Source organism: Ambystoma mexicanum, chromosome 9, assembly GCF_040938575.1.
Source record: "Ambystoma mexicanum isolate Mex_15411 chromosome 9, UKY_AmexF1_1, whole genome shotgun sequence".
Classification (NCBI taxonomy): Eukaryota; Metazoa; Chordata; class Amphibia; order Caudata; family Ambystomatidae; genus Ambystoma; species Ambystoma mexicanum.
In genome coordinates this window covers 458,050,887-458,065,231 of record NC_090931.1, presented here as the reverse complement: position 1 = coordinate 458,065,231, position 14,345 = coordinate 458,050,887, and the positions used below count along the sequence as shown (strand labels likewise).

The 14,345-nt window shown below is 49.5% G+C and overlaps 1 protein-coding gene across 4 annotated transcripts in view; it reads left to right on the top strand.

The window, feature by feature from the left end:
• Positions 1 to 14,345, top strand: part of CUX1 (cut like homeobox 1) — a 2,307,153-nt gene that overhangs the window by 926,231 nt on the left and 1,366,577 nt on the right. The window lies entirely within an intron of this gene.

Sequence of the window (14,345 nt, the reverse complement as noted above, 5' to 3'; positions counted from 1 at the left end):
CTACACACCCTAGATGTGCGTAGGGCGGTCCTATACTATGTAAATAAAACCAGACCGCTAAGGAAAACAGATCAACTGTTTGTCTCCGTAGCTACAGGCAGAGAGGGGGATCGCGTCTCTAAGGGCGCTATCTCGAAGTGGATTATCAACTGTATACAGCTGTGTTACTCTCTTTCTGACAAGACTCTGCCTTTTACGCCAAGGGCCCACTCTACTAGAGGCATTGGTGCCACTCTGGCTTTCATTGCAAATGTTCCCCTCGACACCATTTGCAAAGCGGCTACTTGGAGCTCTATTCACACTTTTACTCAGCATTACTGCATTGACACTCATTCCAAGACAGATACACAAGTGGGACAAGCGGTTCTAAGACACCTGTTTGCTCATGACCCTTCTCACATCCCACCTCCTTCTTCTGGTACTGCTCGCTAATCTATGCACAGCATGTGATCTAAGCAGATTCCACAAGCCTCAGAAGGGATACATTACTCACCGTAATCGTATTTCTGATGCTTGTATCTGCTTAGATTCACATGCGACCCACCCTTCCTCCCCTCCGAGAGAAGGCGCATGATTGCTTATAGTCTTACCTTTTCTGTCTATCTGCTTGGATTATCTGTACTCACGCTACTCCTCATGCTTCCTCATGTCAGAAAAAATACAATCTGAGGATCCTACACGCGTGAGGGATCTTGGGTACAGTGGACGTCACACTAGGGATAGTATTACTGGCACGCCTGTGTCGACGCCCATTTTCGACTTTCGAAAAACAAACTGTAATACTCCGCAGCTTCCACTAGATGTCGGCCTATGCACAGCATGTGAATCTAAGCAGATACAAGCATCAGAAATACGATTACGGTGAGTAATGTATCCCATATATATATATATATATATATATATATATATATATATATATATATATATTTCTAAGGCTTGTGGAAGCTGCGGAGTATTCGTTTTTTTTTTCGAAACTCAAAAGTGGGCGTCGACACAGGGCGTGCCAGTAATACTATCCCTAGTGTGACGTCCACTGTACCCATGATCCCTCATGCGTCTAGGACACTCAGATTGTTTTTTCCCGCCATACTGTTCGGAAGCATCCCGCGGAGTCCCCTGGCCTTAGCCATAATTTAGCAAAAAATCCTAATATTTCCCCGTTTTCTCCATCCCAAAGTCGAGTCACCGAAGGAAGCACTTTTCCAGTCACGGGGAGGGCAGAAAAAGCATTCTCAGTCTTCATCTGCACCACAGACACATAAGGACAAGTCACAATCTTCTGAAAAAATATCCAAGACCCCTGCACAAGGCCATAGGTCCAGTCAGGATATATCAGGGAAACACTCCCAGGAGAGGGTATTCCCCAGCTCTAAAGAATGGTCAAGTGAGGATATAGAAAGTTATGTCTAGAATATGTCATCCCTAGCAGACTTTTATGCGAAAAATCCACAACACTTCCTCGCCTATACCCATGACAGGGAAACCCCCTCAGGGTCTAAGGACCCCGCAACCCCCTGGTAAAAAAACCTAGAGTTGAGGCGCCAACGCAAAGTAGGTCTTCTGACCTTTTCCATGTCCAGCCATACTCTCAATATGGTGGGAATCCATCTTTTAATGAGGATCCAGAATTGGCCACGTTGGACGTCCATACTGGAATGGATTAGTATCGGGATGACGAGGCCCAAGATGACAACGAAGATGACCCAGAAGTCTACAGAGTAGACTCCCCAGTAGACAAAGAACCTCTGGTTACCGACTCTCCTGTCGACAACCAACCTCTCTTAAATGAGGTTTTATCTAGAGCGGCTGAACACTTCCGCATAGATACGCAGGGAGCACAGGAGTAGAGGGACTTTAGTGGGAGAAAAAAGACCTGTTGCCCAGGCCATCCCTATTCTCAAATCAATACAAAGGAGAATAGACCCTTCCCTTCTCAATCACAACCTCACCAGGACGGTAAACTCCAGGATTGAAAAACTGTTCAGGGCAGCCCAATCAGACCCACTCTACATAAGGGGGCTACTAAAACCGGACTCCCTGGTAGTGACTAATATCCGAAAGAGGGCGAGAACACCCTTATCGTCGTCTGAAGCTCCCCCGGACAAGGAGAGCAAGAAGATCTATGGGTTGGGAAGGAAGGTAGTCTCCACTTCCGACTACCAGGCAAGGATTGCCAACTCCACCACCCTGCTAGCGAGTTACAACTCTCATCAGTGGGAAGAAGTTGCAGCGCTCATTGACTCCGCCCTGGAACCTTTAAAAAGCCAGTTGGCACAGGTTGCGTCTGAGGGAAGAGCCGTATCTGGTTGCATCCTTAAGGCGACCTTTGATGCCGGGGATAACGCCGGCAGACTGATAGCAGAGAGCACTGTTATCAAGACATGCTTGGTTAAGACAATCTGGGTTTAAACCCAAGACACATGCATCCTTGATAGACAAACCGGTGGAGCCGATCTACTGTTTGGTAAGGCGGTAGAGGACACCTTAAAAAATGCAAAAGATGAATACGAGACTCTCAAATCCCTGGGCCAGTTAACCAACAAACCCCCTAATCAAAGAGGGAATGGCAATTTTCGTCGCCCACGCGGCCAAAACTCAAAGAGCTCCAACTATTCCCAGGGGCAGGGTACAACATGGAACAACAACAACCAGCAGTCTACCCAGGGTTATGGCAGGGGTAACAAGAGGGGACGTGGTATGGGTAGAGGCAGCCCCAATAGAGGCGGCGGCGGCGGCATGCCTCCCGCAAAACAGTGACGTTCCGTTCAGTGTCCCTTCTCACGCATCCCCAGTAGGGGGACGCATTTCAAACTTCACCCAAGCTTGGGAAGGGATCACATCAGACAGATGGGTGTTGCCCACAGTGTCTGCAGAATACTGCATAGAACTGTTAGAGCGTCCCCGAAACCACCCTCCACGTCAAGATGCATTCATTAGACCACCAGAAGATCCTCCTCGAAGAGATCGCCAATCTTCTAGCAAAGGACGCGATAGAAATCGTCCCGGGACACCAGGTAAACAAGGGTATTTATTCAACTTACTTCCTTGTGCCAAAAAAGATTTGACAATGTGCCCAGCATTGGACTTACAGCCTGCAAACAAGTATGTAAAGCCCCAAAAGTTTCGCATCTCTACTCGCCAAGAGGTAATCCCCCTCCTAAAAAAGGGGGATTACATGGCAGCATTGGACATGAAAGATGCCTATTTTCATATTTCCATGTTCCCAGCGCACAGAAGATTCTTGCGCTTCGAGGTGGACAGTCAGCACTACCAGTTCAAGGTACTGCCCTTCGGTATAGCCTCGGCTCCAAGGGTATTCACCAAGGTACTGGCGTTGGCGGCGGCACACCTACGCAGGGAGGCGATCCCAGTGTACCCTTACCTGGACGACTGGCTCATCACGGGGGAGACTCTGGTAATTTGCAGATCAAACATTCAAAGAACTATCGAACTCCTCTTCTAATTGGGTTTCTCCATTAAAGAGAAGAATTCAAGTGTGGTGCCAAGCACCTCCAACAGTTCCTAGGAGCTGTCCTAAACACACAAGAAGGGTTGGCCTTTCCATCAGAGGAAAGAATTCGGAATCTAATGCTGCAAATTCCGCTATATCAGGCCGGTCGCCAGATAACGGCACGCAAAGCGATGCGTTTGCTGGGCATGATGGCGCCATGTATTTACCCGGCCCCCCACGTGCGCCTGCGCATGCCTCCCATGCAAGAATGGTTGGCGAAACAGTGGTCTCGGGCAAGTGGTCAGTGGGACAATCTAGTGGTCGTTTTGCCAACACTTGTACAAAGTCTTCACTGGTGGACATGAGAAAACCTGTCAAAGGGGAAACCCTTTTACGATCCCGAGATACGGGCTGTAGTCACAACAGACGCATCCCTGTCAGGGTGGGGAGCACACCTTCACCACCACACAGCTCAGGGTCTCTGGTCTCACTCAGTGGCCAGGAATCATATCAATCTGCTAGAGATTTTGGCAGCATTCAGAGCACTTCAAGCGTTCGAGCCCTACCTGTTAAACCTGTCAGTGCAGATCCTGACAGACAGCACAACAGCAATGTTTTACCTGAACAAGCAAGGAGGGACTCGTTCGCCAAATCTGTCCAAGCTTGCCCAGAAAATTTGGATATGGGCACTCAGACGGAACATCTACCTGTTATCTCAACATGTTCCAGGGGATCTCAATTCTCTGGCGGACCCTTTGAGCAGGGATCCCCTCCCGCAAGAACACGAAAGGTGTCTACACAGAGAAATTGTAGAAGATCTCTTCTCTCAGTGGGGTTTCCCTACTATAGACCTATTCGCCACAAGCGAAAACCGACAATTCCCAGGATTTGCATCCAGGTTCCCCCAAGCAGACTCCCAGGGGAACGCCCTGTGGATGAACTGGTCAGGGATGTTTGCGTACGCTTTTCCGCCAACCCCCCTCATCAGGAAGGTGGTCAACAAGATGCACAGGGAATCAATGAAGTTCGTCCTAGTTGCCCCCATGTGGGCGAGGCAACCGTGGTTCCCACACTTACGCAGACTAGCGGTGTGCGAACCCATCAAGCTCCCGTGCTGGTACAACCTACTGTCCCAGCACCAATGTCAGACAGTACATCCTCAACCCAACTCAATGAACCTGGCAGCATGGCTCCTGAGGTCATAGAGTTTGGACATCCCAATTTACCTCAGAGATGTATGTACATCCTAAAAGAGTCTAGGAAGCCAAACACGAGGTATTGCTACTTTGACAAATGGAAAAGATTTGTTATCTGGTGCCAGAATAAGCAAATCATCTCAGTTGATTGCACTCTTTCCACTATAGTCACCTACATGCTCCACCTGCTGGACGCAGGGTTGGTATTTAATTCACTGAAGGTACACCTGGCAGCTGTGTCAGCTTACACCACCTTGCATAACAAAGTATCATGATGGAAAGTACCAGTGCTTAAAGCCTTCAAGGAAGGAGTAAAGAGACTCCACTCTCCAATTTCTAACCCACCACCAGGGTGGGACCTTAATGTGGTGCTTGCTAAATTCATGGGCCGTCCTTCGAGCCCATGCATAAGAGCAGTCTCAAACACCTGACATATAAAACTGCCTTCTTGGTAGCCATTACGTCTATAAGAAGAGTCAGTGAAATTCAGACTGTCAGTGCAGGATCCTTTCTTTACTGTCCATAAAGATAAACTGGTTTTACGAAGACACCCTAGGTTCTCACCTAAGTTTATTTCTAAATTCCACGCGCTTCCTGCTTTCTTCCAGGACCCACAAAGCTCGGCTGAGGTGAAACTACACACCATAGATGTGCGTAGGGTGGTCCTATATATGTAAACAAAACCAGACCGCTAAGGAAAACAGACCAACTGTTTGTCTCCGTAGCTACAGGCAAAGAGGGAGATAGCGTCTCTAAAGGTGCCATCTCTAAGTGGATTATGAACTGTATCCAGCTGTGTTACTCCCTTTCTGGAAAAACTCTGCCTTTCACGCCAAGAGCCCACTCTACAAGAGGCATTGGGGCCACTCTGGCTTTTATTGCAAATATGCCTCTTGACACCATTTGCAAATCAGCTACCTGGAGCTCTTTTCACACTTTTACTCCGCACTACTGCATTGACACCCATTCCAAGACAGATACTCAAGTGGGACAAGCGGTTGTAAGACATTTATTTGCTCATGACCCTTCTCACATCCCACCTCCTTCTAACACTGCTCGCTAATCTATGCACAGCATGTGATCTAAGCAGATTCCATAAGCCTCAGAGGGGATACATTACTCATCATAATCGTATTTCTGATGCTTATATCTGCTTAGATTCATATGTGACCCGCCCTTCCTCCCCTCTGAGAGAAGGCGCATGGATGCTTGTAGTCTTATCTTTCTATCTGCTTGGATAATCTGTACTCGCGCTACTCCTCATGCTACCTCATGTCAGAAAAAATACAATCTGAGGGTCCTAGACGCGTGAGGGATCATGGCTACAGTGGACGTCACACTAGGGATAGTATTACTGGCACGCCCTGTGTCGACGCCCATTTTCGAGTTTCGAAAAACAAACTGTAATACTCCGCAGCTTCCACTCGATGTCGGCCTATGCACAGCATGTGAATCTAAGCAGACCCAAGCATCAGAAATACGATTACAGTGAGTAATGTATCCCATATTGCTCCCTTCTGAAGGCTTATACAACTGACTGTGAAATAAATTAATAATTGTTTCATCAAGAAACCTTGAGTATAAGTGTTTATTTGAATAACTGCTACTGTGAAACTCTGTCACAACATTTCTGCTCACATTGACCCCTCTTGAGATCAGCCTGGCTGCTCAGCCACATTACCAACCTGTGTAGCTCAGACCAAAGGTTGTGTCCCTGTTGCCAGGCGGTCAAGGTTGTTGTAGTGCACCCTAAGGGTACTGCATACAATCTTGCCTAACGCCCGCCGTCAGGCTGGGGAATCCTCTGCAAAAGGAAAAAAAATGTTTCTCTTTTGTTTACAAACTGTCTTTCTCCTATAAACGAATCGCTGAGCTCTGGGTCATACTGCCCCCAGCCAATGAATGCCCTCTCCCTTCATATTTTTCAGCCCGTCCAAGTGTTGGGAGTCCTCGTGTTTCGCTCTTGGAGCTTTCTGCCTTTCTCATGCTTTTTTGCTAGGAAATTCCTATTTTTCTTCAATCGAGCTTGTGTGCTCTATCGTTTCATCATCCGACTAACTAACGGGGATCCGTTTGTTGGCATCTTTCATCGGCCCTCAAAGGCGGAATGGTCGAGTGTTTCTTCTTCAAAGTTTCCAGGAGGCCATCAGGCCTGCACCGCATGCCGGACTATGTCAGAGGAGGACAGAGCTTCCCTCTTCAAGTTCTGCACCAGCTGCGGTTTGCACAGTGTTTTCATGGAGGACCAGCATTCCCAATGCCTTTGTCTTCACCTTATGCACAAGAAGGATTGTTGTGTGATCTGTCGTGGCTTTACCAAGCTTACTATGAAGGATCGGCAGAACAGACTGGCAGCGTGGCTCAAAGCCAAGGCCTCTAGCCCTTGTGGTTCACAGGGGCATGACTCATCCGGATCCAGCCAGTCAGAGCGGGCTTCTGAGTCCTTTGTGGGCGCTCCATCCGTGGGGGTCCAAGACAAGACCAAGTACTGTGAGTCTGTTTCCGTTGGTGACGCCACGCAAGCAGATCCCGTGACGGCTAGGGCGCGTTCCTCATCTCCATCTGATTGTCTCCAGCCATCGCTCTAGTTCTTTGTCGCAGAGAAAGTCACCTACCCTGGGGAAGCTGCGTGAGAAACGGGAGAAGGCCAAACAGCAGGACAAAGTGCCCGACCTGCCTTTGAAGGCCTAGGTGATCTAGGCTAAATCCTCATCTATTGAATTGGTGGCTGCTGCCGTTTCGAAGCCTGGTCCAGGGTTTACCCCTACAGCGGCCAGGGTGGCTCTTCCTCCCAGGCGGGAGGCTTCGGCCAAACCAGTGGAAAAGACCCCAGAAAAGAGAATGCCGTCCCTCAGCCCGAGACCGACCCCTCAGGACTAAAAAAAAAGGGGGGGATAAGGGATGGAAGCACTCCAGGGCATGTATATTTCTTCTTCCGACGAGGACAACAAAGGTTTCGTCCACACCAACCCGGAAGACGTTGGGGATGACGACGGGAACGTCGAGGAGGTAGACGACTGTCGGCAGGGAGGCCGGCGTGGACAACGACATAGGCGCTGGGCCCAACAGCGACATCTCTCATCCTCCAAGGGCTTCTCCCCCAGACAAAGTGAGCGCCTTCCACTCCAGGGTCGACCGTGCATCGGAACAATTCTAGCTCACGCCGGAAGAGACGAAGGAGGGCTTCCTTTATCAGCGACAGGAGGCAAAGAGGAAGACCATTCTGGCGGTGCCTTTCCTGGACGACGTCTGGGAAGAGGGCCTGGTCCTGCTGAAAAAACCAAGCCCCAGCGAAAAGACACACGCTGGAGAAGAAATACCTGGTGCCGAAATCAGTGGTCTCGGCGGCTGTGTGGAAGAAGTGATCCAACCCGTCGTCCTCTGCCTCCGTTCACCCGGACAGCGAGGGGGAAGAAGCTGGACGCCATGGGTGGAAAGGTCATCTACTCAGCGACGACAACGGTCAAGTCAGCGAATGCTTTAGCTATCCTGGCCAGGTACGACCAGGAGTTATGGTACAAGATGGCCCCGCTACTGGATTTCCTCCCCGAGGTCAAACGGGTCGAGGCGATGGAGATCCTTGAGGAGGGCGAGGTGGCGTCGGACCACGCCATCACTGTGGCCCTGGACATTGCAGACACAGGGTTCCGCCAGATGGGAAACTGGCTTTGCCTATGTCGTCAAGGCTGGCTGAAGGCCACCACCTTTAGGCAGGAAGTTCAAACGAGGGTCCTGGACATGCCGTTCAGAGACAATCTTTTTGGGAATGCCGTCAATGAATCTCTTCAGGCTATCAAGACTGACACAGAGACAGCCGTGCCTTAGGCACGCTGCAACAGCACCGTCCGTCCTTTCATTCCTCAGGAGGGAAGTCGGCAGATCATCGAAAGGTTTCTGTGGAGGTTCGTTCTCGTACTGCGAATCCTCCCGTTCCTTGAACCAGGACGCATACAGGGGTCGTTCAAAGGCCTTCAGAGGTGGCCGTCGTCGTCAAGGCCCCCAAGGCGGCGCGCTGGCATCTCAACAGGATTGAAACACCCAGGATGTTGGGCCCCCACCCCTGCACCCCAGTGGGAGTCCAGCTGGCAAACTTTGTCAGCGCGTGGGACAACATCGCCACTGATGGATGGGTGCTAGACACTCTCGCACACAGACACACTTTGGAGTTTCAGCAAGAGTGTCTGCGGCTACCACGGGGGTCCCGGCAGGAACAACACATCCCTCCGCTGCGGCTGGAGGTTCGGGCCATGTTACAAAAAGGGGTGATCGAGCTTTTCTGAAGCGGCACCGGGGCTCTGGAGTTTACTCCAGATACTTCTTCGTAAGTAAGAAGACCGGGGGCTGGAGGCCCATTCTCGATCTACGAAGACTCATGGTCACGTTGCATCACGGTCTCGGCCAACTGGAGGAGGGAGTCTTCCTATTGTCACTACATCTACAGTATGCGTACTACCATGTCCCCATTCACGAAAAAAATGACAAGTTCCTGCGCTTTTTCGTACAGGGGAAGCGCCATCAGTTAAAGGCTCTCTCCTTCGAACTGAAGTCAGTGCCAGAGTCTTTACGAAGTGCCTGGCTCTGGTGGCGGCCCATCTGAGCATACTGGGAATTCATGTATTCTCCTACCTCGACAACTGCCTCAGAGTCAAGGGACATCGCCGTCGATCACACGGAGAGGACTGTCCGGCTGCTGACGGATCTAGGGTTCTCAGTGAACTATCCAAAGTCCTGCTCTGTTCCTGGGGTCCAGGCTCAACACTGTATCCTGCCTGGCGGCCCCCTCAGAAGAGAGAATAGCGGCCATTTTGGGTAAGGTGCAACGGCTGTTAACACTGAAGATCGCCACAGTGAGGACCATCAAGTCTGTCGTGTTTCTGCAGGTTGTGGATGCGACCCCTCCAGGATTTCCTGGATGCCTGCCGGATCCAGGTGTCCGGAAGCGTCAAGGACAGGATTGTGCTGGGGCGTGCACTCCACCATCGCAGGGGGCACAGATTTTCTGATTCCCCCGTACCAGGAGGCGGTCACTACTACTGGACGTATCCACACCAGGGGCCTGTGGCTACCGGAGGAGAAGGAGCTCCACATCAACATCCTGGAGCTGCGGGCAGTGTTTTGGGTGCTCAAGTCATTTCTTCCGTCTCGCAGGGGCAAATTGGTGACGGTCTTTACGGACAATACCACCACAATGTTTTACATCAGGAAGCAGGTGGGCACCAGATCCCCAGTGCTCTCCAGAGGCGCGCAGGAAATGTGGCACTGGGTCATTGCCCAGGGGATGTTTCTTGTTCCCTTTCAACTGGCGGGAGTAAAGAACACGGTCGCTGACTCTCTCAGCAGGGAGCTGTGCTCTTGCCACGAGTGGGAGCTTCGGCAGGATCAAGTGGACAAACCTCTTCCTCAGGTGGGGAAGACCCCAGATCGATCTTTTTGCGACGGCCACGAACACCAAGTGTCAGAGGTCCGCCAGCAGGTTCCCCCAGCCGGGGAGCAAGGGGGACACATTCTCCTTCCTGTGGGAAGGCATGTTCCTGTACGCGTTCCCTCCGTTGCCTCTACTACTAAGAGTCATCAGTCAACTCAGATGGTGTCGGTGCAGGATGATCCTCGTCGTACTAGCGTGTCTGAGGCAAATCTGGTACCCAGACCTTCTCAGCATGCCAGTGTCACCTCCAGTCAAGCTACCAGTGGTTGCAGATCTGCTTGCGAGGGAAGGAAGCGCAATACTGCACCACAAACCAGGATCGCTGAACCTAAAGGCCTGGCTCCTGCAGCATTAGAGTTCGGTGGGTATGAGCTGACGGCGGACTGCAGGGAGGTCCTTGCCAGGGCCAGGCCGTTGTCCACTCTTAAGAGCTATTCGCACAAATGGAAGCGTTTCACAACTTGGCGTTGGTCGCAGAAGATGAAGTGTTAGGCAGAATCATGTGCAGTTCCCTTAGGGTGCACTACAGAAGATTAAGACTACAGGTGAGCGCAATAAATCCCCTTTGGTATCAGTTTGTACCACAAAGATTTAGTTGGTAGCTGTGGCTGAGCAGTCAGACTTATCTCAAGAGGGAGATGAGCAGTATTCAGGGTTTACACAGTAGGCCTTCAGTACTATGGAACAAGGGAACACTGACCAAAGCTTTGTAGTAAAAAGTATATATATATTTATTTTATACACTTCTAGTTAAACACATCTATCACAGTTATTAAGCAAGTTAAATTAGATCAAGAAAGTATACACAACTCCCTAGTTAAATTGTAGACAAGTTTGCGCAAGAGTGAAAACTGAGCAAAACGGCACAGTGCAAACCAAACACAATTGGCACTCTAGCAATTTCTCACAAAGGAGGGAAAGCACAAGTTATACAGAAATATCTTCTTACACACCCTAGCAACACACTCCATACGTTTGTGAACCAGTTGAAGCAAGACAGTGCATCAGTATACGAAATACTTAAATGAAAACTGAGCAAAACGGCATTTCAAAAGGTTTAAAAGTGGGAAGGAATGGGTGGTTATAAGAAGTAGTTACAGGACATGGGCCCAGGAGCAAAATGTTCTTTTAGCTACAGTCAAGTCATGATTAACGATTTTGAAAAGGTGGATACAGAAGGTGAAAGACAATGTTAAGAGAGAGGGGCGGCCAACCCAACAGGTAGGTAAAGGATTTAAAACACCTTTAGCTCTACTGCAAAGAAAGGGCGGCCTGACGGAACAATGTACCTTTTAAAATGAAGAAGTGGCTCCTGCAGTGGCGGTTGTTCCTGGTAGTTCCTGCAGTTCGGGGGATCCAGCAGAGGAAGAGATGCTCTCGTCGTGGAGGAAAGTTCAAGTTACTGCACTACCCAGGGATGAAACCAGCTGCGGTGCTTACCGACGAATAAAAGGTACGCGCATTTAAATCGCGGTCTGGGTGGACTGGTGCCTGGCTTTCCGGCCTCCGAGTACAGGGTACTGGCGATTCGACCAAGGCAGGTCCGGGGATGCGATTGGCAAACTGCTTGGCCCCACCAGCTCAAGGGAAGAAGGCTCTTTTCGATGAAGATCTTCTCTCGTCGTGTGGAGAAAAGTGGTGAGACGCTGCAGCAGGGCTTCACCGGTGGTTGTCGTTGCAGGGGTCTTTGGCTTCTCTCCTCTTCGGCTTCTTAGTTCCAGTGGCAACGTCTTGCTCATCCAGTCCTCAGGACCCTGCTTTTATGCAAAAAAAAGCCCCATTCATAAAGCTTAGCTGTCACTCACACAGTGGAGTGGTCATCTTGGCGGGGGACCCTCCAGCCTATCAGGATAGTGTGAGACATGGGTTGCGGAGGCGACCCTGTCCGGGGGTCCTACTCCCCCTCCCAGACAACGGACCCACCCCAGACTCAGTGGTACCGAAAGGAGGGCTTCTTGGCAATAGCCCGCCAAAAGGACAAACAAAGGATCCCCGACCATGGTTAGGAGTTTAGAGAAAGACACGAGAAAGAAGTTATAATAAAGTTCTGGCAATAAAAACCTACCGAAGTAGAGTTAATATTAAAATACACCGGCGGTATGTTAGAGGCTGTCAGAAAATGTGGTAGCCTCGAACAATGGGAAAATCCCATAGAAAAATATTTGCGGTTGAATATATACGGTAGTAACCACTGCCACCAGCCAGAAACTTTTGAGAGAGGGACTGTACTGTACCCTCTCGAAAATGAAAATAAGAGAAAAACTATTAACCCTTCCCAGTGCCTCCATAGTAAGATGGGTTGTACTGGTTTAGTTCACAAAAATTGACTAGTAAATTCAATGGGGCCTTTACATGCCCTGGGAGACGGTAGTCAGTCCCAGGGTATGGAGTCTATGTTTGTGGGTCGCTACGACACCCCTGCGTTACTACACGGAGGGTGCTGTGTAACACATGTGAATAAAGATGGTTCCTATGGAGGGGAGAGAAACCCCATAGGCATTAAACACAAAAATAGCCTAGAACACACATAGCAAAAATGTCTAAGAGTGGGAAAAGAGTCTCACTCTTAGCAGGAAAAAGAAACAAAACCCTTCAAATCCAGCAAAGCTGCTGGGGGACTTTATAGGTAAGGGAAATTAGCCATAGTCAGTCACGACCCCCCAAGTCCTTCCGTACTTGTCCTTGGCTACGTCAGGGCTGGCGTATGCCTCCATCAAAGTGCATCCGGCTATCTCCCACTACACCAGGTCTCCGGGACAGTCTTCTCTTTGGTGACACGGTCTAGTCAAGGAGTTCATTAAAGTACTGTTCCGATCGTTACCACCGCTGAAGACACCTGCCCCGGCGTGGGAACTCAACGGTGTGCTCACTAGGCTCATGGGGGCCCCCTTCGAGCTTATGCATCAAGTTCCTTTCTTGGAAGACCGCTTTCTTCGTTACCATCACCTCTGCCACGAGAGTGGATGAGATCCAGGCCCTGTTCTGCAAGCAGCCCTATTTGATATTCCACAAGACGAGGGTGCTGCTGCGGATGCACCTCTCCTTCATGCCCAAATTTCCGTCGGAATATCGTCTCAACAAACCCTTGGTGTTGCCTGTGTTTTTTTCCAACGCCTTCGTCGCCGGCTGAAAGGATTTTGTACTCGTTGCATGTAACTCGAGTGCTGTAGTTTTATATGGCCCGCACAATGAGTTTCCGGAAGACTTCTCAGCTTTTTGTGAACTTTAGTCCTGTAAACCATGGGAAGGCCTTATCCAAGGCTTCCATCTCAAGGTGGCTCTCCGGCTGCATCACTCATTGTCAGCGGTTGGGAACCAGACCACTGCCTGGCTGTTCCGAGAGCCCATTCTACCAGAGCGATCGCTGTGAAGACGGCGTTGCTGTCTGGTGTACCCCTGCTAGACATCTGCAGGGCTTCTACGTGGAGGTCTACCCACACCTTCACAATATTCTACTGTGTCGACCAGGATTTCGGGGAGGAGTCCCAGGTCGGTCAAGCGGTGGTGCGCAACGTGTTTGTTTGAGCTCAGTCTGTTCCAAGGGTAATTCCTTTGCTTCTGTGAGCCTTGCCACCTGTAGGCTGTAGAGGAAACCAGCAGTTTTTAGCTGAAAGCTCAACTGCTTTAAATTTGCTGAGGATTCCCTGATGAGCCACGAATATTCATGAGCTTGCGAATCCTTGCAAGACCCATGCCGCAGAAAGATTTACAGGTAAGTAACTTGTTCTTCTTTTCTCTTCGGTATCCCACCAGGGAGCATTTCTAAAACAGTCATAGGGTCAATTACTTACCTTGAAATGCATTGTGTCTTAAAGTGTAATTGGATTTTGCTTTTCTTGAATTGTCTAGTGCATTGAAAAATAGTTATTGTGGGTTCATACTTCTTCATAGAGTAGCTTAAGGCCCCACCAGAAAGTATGGGAGTTGATTTACTAGCTCTGAACAGAGTTCTTCTGAAAAGTAATATTGGAAAGTGTATACTTGTAACAGGGTTGGTTTATTGTGATTTCTCTGCATGACTGACAGGGTCAACAACCCTTGAAATACTGATTGTATTCTAAAAGTATATCTAACCTGGTCTTATTCCCCGGGAATAGCATATTACTATCCTGAATGTATAACCTTAGCTTTGTCTCACCTTGACTTGCTCCTTGCTCCTCTAAATAAGTGTATACCTTGGTTTGCATACCATGGGTATTGAGTTGGTTTTTATGATTGTGTTTATATGATGTTATAGTACTTATTTACACAGTAATTATCTTGGTCTACTTGT